Source organism: Olea europaea, chromosome 17 (assembly GCF_002742605.1).
Source record: "Olea europaea var. sylvestris chromosome 17, O_europaea_v1, whole genome shotgun sequence".
Classification (NCBI taxonomy): domain Eukaryota; kingdom Viridiplantae; phylum Streptophyta; class Magnoliopsida; order Lamiales; family Oleaceae; genus Olea; species Olea europaea.
This window is the reverse complement of record NC_036253.1, coordinates 6,738,915-6,747,831: the sequence shown is the minus strand read 5'-3', so window position 1 is coordinate 6,747,831 and position 8,917 is coordinate 6,738,915.

Below are 8,917 nucleotides of genomic sequence, written 5' to 3'. Positions count from 1 at the left end.
GGAGTTTTCAACTTATATTGACTTAATAGTGAAGTGAAAGATATGATCGATATTCGGGATTGACAAACTTCCATATCTCGTAATTGATCGGATCATATTGACGAAGGGATTATAGTTTCACGATAAACAAACGAGTTTGGTTTTTTCATACCACATGACCTTCCCCGTCACATGTATTGCCCTGACACATTGCTAGATGTCAATTTGGAACAACGAGTATGAATTGATGATAAATTAAAAGGGTGTTTTAATTTATCAATTTTGATTAGATCAAAATAATATTTCACGTCGTTAGACATCGTGATCAGGAACCTGATGGGTCGCACACAAAAGAGAATTGGAAGATTACAATTTGTCAATTAATTAATTTAATAATCATTGGATAAGTTAATTAATTGGGTTGGTTATTTATAGGCCCGAATTAATTAATTGGATTAATTAATTCACGGAACGGATTGAATTAAATGGATTAATTAAATATTGGACCGGACCATGCCAAGCCTGTTTAGGCTTATATAAATAGATGACTAGGGTTTTCAATCCAAACAATTTTCTCATAATTTCTTGCTAGCACAAGAGGAGAAAACCCTGGTATCCGCAATCTGTTCTCTGTGTGGGTCAACGTTGGAGGCTGGACAATTGGACAGCTGTGGGTGGCGAATCAAGATTGCTGGAACGAAAAGAATAGCAAAGAAGTTTTCATATCTGGAAAAGGTACAATCTTTTCACAATTTCTATCTAAACACAAAGATGAATCCTGGTGGGAATCGAAATCTATTTTAATTTTCCGCTATACATGTTAAGTAGATTCCCAACATTACTTAGGGTAATTTTTTTTTTTTTTTTTTATGAATCTAATGAGCCTATCCTCTCTTCTTTATTCATATTAAAAAAAAAACTTAATCTAATGCAAAACAAAAATACTCGGAGGACTCTTCTGACAAAATAAAAAATATGTAATTGTCAGCAAGGTTGTCTCTTTTTTTTCTTCACTTCAAATCCAAAAAATTCTTCTGACTTATACATAAGACATAGGTTGTCGATTCAGCATTGGATAAAGGAGGGAAAATGCCCATTTTCAAATAAGTGGTTCAAATCATTTTATCGAGATGAGTGTTCTATATCGATAAAATATTCATTTGAAAACCATCACTATTTTAACATAGTGGTAGAAAGAGTACCATGCCGCATCTAGACTTCAAAGATTTGCTTTAACCATCTTAACAGTCCCACATTCTTGGTTCCTAGAGAGTCAAAGTAGATTTTCCAATTAATCACGAAATGCTATGGTTCTTACATATAATTTATTAATTTCTTTAGAAGTAATTCGAGAGATCATGCACCTCTCTTTCCTAGTTATAAAGGAAAAAGGTCCAGCTAGTTGGATCGAGCCTATTCTTGAAATAAACAACTCATACACATTCCCTTTCCAAAAAAGATCGATACACCAATCACTACACTTAGATTTATTGGATTTGTTGCTAAAATATCGGTATTAAATTCGAAACTCCCAGAAGATGGCCAGTGGCCCAAAGAAACGAAAGAATCGGTTACATTTTGCATAGGATCTCCTCTTATAGATAGACTCAAAAATCGATCAGAGTTCTTTTTGTACCACTTTGCCTATTTATTCTTTTTTTATCAAGTCAAAAAATATTCGAGTTATAAAGTATGAACTGCCCCCTTGCTATTGCAACATCTCCTAAAAAAAAAAGAGTTTCCCTTGGACTACAAACGGGAAAGGATGAAAGTGAGTCAGTATGCAAATTCCTCATCTGCAAATCAGCCCTTCCCATAGGGTATTTTCTCAATGAATAAGTAATTGTAGGAGTTAAATCTTGATATAATTTGAAAAAGAACACAAGAGGTCTAAGGCAATAAAATATGAAAAATATGTATTTTTCACATTTCTAAGATTAAACAAAAGGATTTGCAAATAAAAGTGATAATGCTACAACCAATCCATAAATTGTTAAAGCTTCCTTAAAGGCTAGACTAAGCAATAGAGTACCTCGTATTTTTCCCTCAACCTCAGGCTGTCTAGCGATACCCTCTACAGCTTAACCCGCAGCAATCCCTTGAACAACTTCAGGTCCAATAGACACAAGCCCTACGGCCAATCCAGCAGCAATAACAGAAGCGGCAGAAATCAATGGATTCATGATAATTTCCTCGTACTAAAAAAAGAAATGGTTAATGATACAATCAACCAATGAATTATGACTTAATTATTCCATCGGTAGGATTCATCCAGTCGAAGTAACTAACAAGTTCGAATTGAAGTAATAATATTATTGAATCATCAAAACTATTTCGATATCTCTCTTTTTCGTTTCTATCCATAGAATCATTGAATCCATAGGACTTTCGTCCTTCCATTTCTTGGTTCCAAACTATTATTTCAATTCTTCCATCTTTTTCTTGATTTCATCCCCTTATTCAGTCAACTCACAATCACAACGAGATGGAAGGACTTTTATTGGAATCCATATACAGTAGTAGAGAAAATGAAATATATCTTTAGTTCATATATAACTAGTCAATATCTAATATTACATATACATGTCTTTCTTCCCTAACGTAAACCAAGAATTCATCTTAGATTCAATCGAATTAGAGAATCAATTGTCGAAACATCTACAAGAGTTGGCTTAGAACCATTCAAATACATATATCTAGTTCGACTCCCCTCTTCAAATCAATAATTAATCCATTTTTCAGGAATCCCATTTTTTGTAAATTCTTTTCTCCCTTCCACTTTCTTTATCATTATTCCACCCAAATACAATCTAAATGAGCAAATTAATTAGGGCGAATTATTGCATATGCATAGAAATATCATTACTTGGTTGATCTAAGTTCATGCAATTTATTATTTATTAATATTTTCTTTTGGCGAATTGTTGAATAAAATCAACTAAAAGTAGAATAGTTTCTCGTGTTTTTTATTTAATTACATGTGGTAAACATATATCTTATTCCAATTTTGATTTGAATAACAAGATTGGCTAACCAATATAAAGCGAATATTTGTTGAGGGAAGGTATGATAGTAAGTGGACGAAAAGGGAATTTTAGGAAAAAGATCTTTTAGATCTCTTTCCCTTTTTTCTGTTCCTATTACTTTCTATTTTCTATCGTATATAGCATCATTGTATATTTCTATTCCTTATGTCAATTATCTTGAGCCACACATACATTGCTTTGCATTAAGCTAAAAAAAAGACTATTTCAATGATGGCCCTCCATAGATTCACCTATATAAGCCACGGCTAAAGTTGCAAAAATAAGAGCTTGAATACCACTTGTAAATAATCCAAGGAACATGATAGGGATAGGAACCACTGAAGGTACTAAAGAAACAAGAACAACAACTACTAAGTCATCCGCTAAGATATTCCCGAAAAGTCGAAAACTAAGTGATAAGGGCTTTGTGAAATCTTCTAAGATGTTAATGGGTAAAAGGGTTGAAGTTGGTTGATTATATTTCCCGAAATAACTTAATCCTTTTTTGGTAAGACCCGCATAGAAATATGCCACTGAGGTAAGTAAAGCCAAAGCAACGGTAGTATTTGTATCATTCATAGGTACGGCTAACTCTCCATGAGGTAATTGTATGATTTTCTAAGGTAAAAGAGCTCCTGACCAATTAGAAACAAAAATAAATAGAAACATAGTTCCAATAAAAGGAACCCAAGGGCTATATTCTTCTCCAATTTGAGTTTTACTCACATCTCGAATGAATTCAAGAACATATTCGAAGAAATTCTGACCCACGGTCGAAATGGTTTGTGGGTTTTGAACAGCTATCGTAGCTTAACCTAATAAGATAGCAATTACAACACAAGAAGTAATAAGTACTTGGCCATGGACTTGGAAACCCCCTATTTGCCGATAGAAATGTTGGACTACTTCCACAGGGGATATATCATAAAACCCTTTTAGTGTGTTGATGGAACATGGTAACATATTCATATTGCCCTCTGAAAAAATCAAACTTTAAACAAAATTATTTTGATTCAACCATCTATTTGCCTACTTGAATCGGATATTTGAAATACCAACTAATATTTGGAATACTAACTAATCACATAATATCCCCAGTTATTTTTCTATCTTTTTTGAAATTCAAAAATAATAACCGATTCCATAAATCTAATCAAGGATTTCTTATATAGCTAGAACGACCCTCACAAATTGTGAATACTAATTTGTTAAGAATTAAGCGGATTGAAGATATAGCGTCATCATTCACTAGAATCGAAATATCTACAAGATCAAGGTCACAATTTGAATCGATTAAACAAATTGTTGGAATTCCCAAAGTGATACACTCTCGCAGTGCCGTGTATTCTTCGTACTGATCAGCAATAATTATAATATCGAGTAACCCTGTCATATATTTAATCCCGCCCAGATATGGTTGCAAGCAAGATAATTACCTTTTCAACATAGCTGCGTCCCTTTTCAGAAGACGGTTGAGTCTTCTTGTTTTTTGCTCCATTCTCAAGTCCCTGAACTTATGAAGTCTCGTTTCTATAGTGGACCAATTTGTTAATATACCGCCAAGCCATTTTTTATTAAAATAATGACACCGAGCCTTTATCGCAACCCACGCTACTGAATCAGCTGCTTTATTTTTGGTACCAACAATTAAGAATTGTTTTCCCCTACTTGCTGCATCAAAAACCAAATCACAAGGTTCGAATAAGAAACGAGCAGTTCTACTAAGATTTGTAATATGAATACCCTTACGCTTTACAGAGATATAAGGTGCCATTTTAGGATTCCATTTCCTAGCACCATGGCCAAAATGAACTCCTGCCTCCATCATCTCTTCCAAATTGATATTCCAATATCTTCTTGTCATCCCCCCTTCTTTTCAAAAAAAAAAAAAAAAAAGAACGAAAGGAGGAACTCTGAACTGAAATAAATAATTGTTCCGATGGAACCTTCTCTTCTACCTTAGATTGGCCATAGATAGATGAACAAACCATTACTTTTCTATTCATTATTATTTTGATTACCAGATCAAATGACTGCACCAAATACAGAGAGTCAAAAAGATGAATCTGCTCTTAGGAATCATTAAATCCTATAAATGATTGTTCTAATGTATCATGGAAATTCTTTGAAAGACAAGAATCAAATAATTTTCTGTGGCGAAACAAAATATCTCTCATTTACCCCCTCGAATAGATTTTTTTTTCAAAAGACTGTTGTTATCTTGTTTTGAGGGGGCACTAATCCCTTCAATCTGGTACCAAGGGGTATCATACCCCCCAAAACAATGTTCTCTTTTAGGCCTTTCAACCAATTGATCCGATCCCGGAGAGCTGCTTTTGCTAAAACTTGAGTGGTTTCTTGAAAACTCGCTTCAGATATGAAACTTTGAGTATTGAGAGATGCTCTTGTTATTCCCAATAAGATGGCTCAGTAACAGACCGCTTCTTCCAAAGCGCGCCCATTCGTTCTGCTCGCAATAATCCAATTTATTCTCTGGGTGAAAAAACATTAGACATTCCATCTTTTGGAACCAAAACTTTTGGTGTTATTTGGCGTACAACAATTTCTATATGCCTATAGTTAGCTCAGCACCAATCAAGAGGCCCAACGACATTCCAAGAATTCTTGTTATACGTTCGTTCCAACCCTCAACCCTCTTTCTAGATTCATCGATATTGAATCAATCGAATGCACTTCTAACACCTGTTCCACTTTTGAAATTCCTAGATTATATCACTAGATCTCAATTTTTCATATATAAATGTAATTAATGTATCTCCTTCGTACAGGATTTCCCCATAATGGCCATGAACAATTGCTCTTGGAGTGGCCAAATAAGGCTTAGCTGATCGTATTACTACAGAATGAACTTGAACAAGTATAACTTGACCCGATTTTAGGTGTGGTGCATTTTTTGCTATACATACATTTTCACAAATAAACTGTCCAAGACTAATTAATGTAGATGTTTCTTCACAATAATTGTGATAGAGAAAATACTAATTCAAATTGAATGGATTCAAAATAATGTTACTGCCTGGCTCAGGATTATAAATTTTCTCAATTTTATCCATTAAATAATATTTAATTACTTGAAAAGTCTGTTTTAAAATGTCAAGTTGCAAATAGTAATTTACCAAGATCTAATTATGAGTTATTAAATGGTAAAATGAATAAAAATTCACAATTGGAAAGGTTGTTCCAAAAGGCCCCAGCGAATTCTTAATTGGAATTCGAGGATCCATTGTAATTTGAATTGATTCTTTTATCACATTGTGATATTTTATTACATCATTGAATGGGCCCATTCGAAAACAATTGGATGATGACAAAATTATCAACGATTGGAATCCCGTATTTCTATTCAACAATGTATGAATAGTTCCTTGATTTTGGTTAAGGGATTGTTGAATTCTTGCCTTGGAATAAATGGAAGAAAATGGATTGATATTGGTGCAATCTGATCCATTATCAGAGAGCAATCCTAAATCCGATGGATCATTCCTTTTTTCGATATATGAAATAGGGATTTTCACTAAGTCAATTCTTAGGAAATGTCGAATCAAACCATTTGTCCTTATTTCAACAAAGGAAGCACGGGTTTCTTCACTAGAAGAACTTTTTTTTGTCTTGATCCCAATTCAATGCTAAACAAGTCCGAACTAATTGAATATCTGTATCAGAAATTCCTCGAATTGGTTTTGCCATTTCCATAAAGGATATAATTGACAACTCGAAGTTACACATTATCCCTTTCCTGCAATAGATCCGAGGTAAAAAGTGTTGCTAAATTTATACCGTCCATTATTTCATATGTGATGACAAGCCGAACCAAAACAAAATACTTTTTCTTACTAGGTGTGATCCGTTGAACATAGATCCAATTTTTCCATTTTTTGGATTCCTTGGAATTTAATTTTCCTATTCCATGTGGTATCAAAATGCCGCTATGTCAAGATATCTTATCGGTCTCTCCAGGAAAATGGATATCTCCAGAAAAGATTTTAAGTTCAATTCTTTTTTTCTCTCCACTCGGACAAACCCGCCTACTCGGGTTCTTATATTTAAAGTAATTTGTGTATCTTCCCCAATGAGACTATTGTTCTATACCATTATGGAAGAAGATCCGAGTAAGATATGCACTTCCTCGGGTATAAAAAAAACCTATCTACTTTCATTTGGTATTTTGGCCTAAATGCCTTGACTCCTCGATACTCAATCAAATCCTCTTTTTTAACAATTGAATGCATTTCTATTGTCCCATATTTAGTAATACCCGAACTCTTTCTTCTGTATCAAGGAACATCAAAATAAGCAAGAATACTATTTCTACAGAAAATGCCATTTGGGAGATTCCAATCGAGATAACTGAATGGGCATTAGTTTGTTCTCACGTTCTTAAATCGATTGGAGTGGAATGATGAATCTATTTCTCCATCTCTTTGAGAATAAATCAGAAGTCTAGTGGAGAATGGTCGGATATATGAGATTACAACTACCATTACATCTAATTCGATTAAGGTTCGAATAATTAGAAATCCTATCTTCTTCTTCTTTTTTTACCATAAAAATACGAACTAAAAAGTTTTTGTCTCTCCGGATCATTAGTTTCTGAGAGGTTAGAATTATATCTTCGCCTGACAGAACGAGATTGTGCATTTATTTGATCTTGATCCTTGTGGAGCAAAAGTGAGACTAGACTAGATCTGCACAGCCCTCCTAATAATATCCATAAATGACTTGTTTTTGGTAATAGATGAACATTACCATATGTAAATTCTGGTGGATGATACACATCAGTACTCCAGTGCATTTCTCCATCTGAGTCAGAATAAATATGTTTTTGAACCTTTTCTTTAAAATTCAAAGTGGACGTTCCTGCACGAATCTCAGCAATCACTTGTTCTGATTCCACATATTGATCGTTTTGAACTAAAAGAAAACTTTTGGATGGAATATTTACATTATGTAGAATATCTTCTCTCTCAATAGTTACATACAAGTCTATAGAACATAGAAAGGCAGGATGTCCATTACTTGTACGTGTCAGATGAACCAAATCCTCATTGAATTTGATTTTTCAATTAGAAGGGGCCCACACAAGTTCGCAGTACCCCCATAAATACACCGCCAGTATGAAAAGTTCTTAAATTTAATTGAGTACCCGGTTCATCAATTGATTGTCCTTCAATAATACCTACAGCTTTTCCTAATTCAAACAGGTTGCCATGAGTAGGACTTTGACCATAACATAATGGACAAATCCAAGACGCACTCCTACAAGTAAAGGGAGTTCGAATAGATATTGGTTGTGCTCGAAAGGTTATGAATCGATTTACAAGTCCAATCCCAATTTCTTAATTTTGACTGCAATACATCGTGTGCCCGTATATATATCATTTGATAATACACAACCCATTAATGTTTGGATAAAAATCCTTTTTGCCATCATCCCATTCCGAGGACTCACAGAAATAGCCTGGGTGGTACCACAATTTGTTCGACATACAACAATGTGTTGAACTACTTCAACAAGTCTGCACTTGAGATATCCAGCATCGGGTGTTCATGCAGCAGTATCCACAACCCATTTACAAGCTCAGTAGCAAGAAATGATATATTCTATTAAAGAGAGTCCTTCACATAAATTGCTTTGAATGGGTAAATTAATCATTTGTCCTTGAAGGTCCGACATTAAGCCTCTCATACCTATTAATTGATGTACCTGAGATGTATTTCCTCTAGCTCTCAAAAAAGACATTGTATGAACTGGATTAAAGGGGTCAGTCATCCTAAAATTAGGATTCATTTCTTTTCGCAATATTCACTTGTAGCATACCATATTTCAATGGATTGGCATAATTTTTCTATGTAATGATGGTGTTTTTCCAAAATCAAACTTTGTTGTTCAA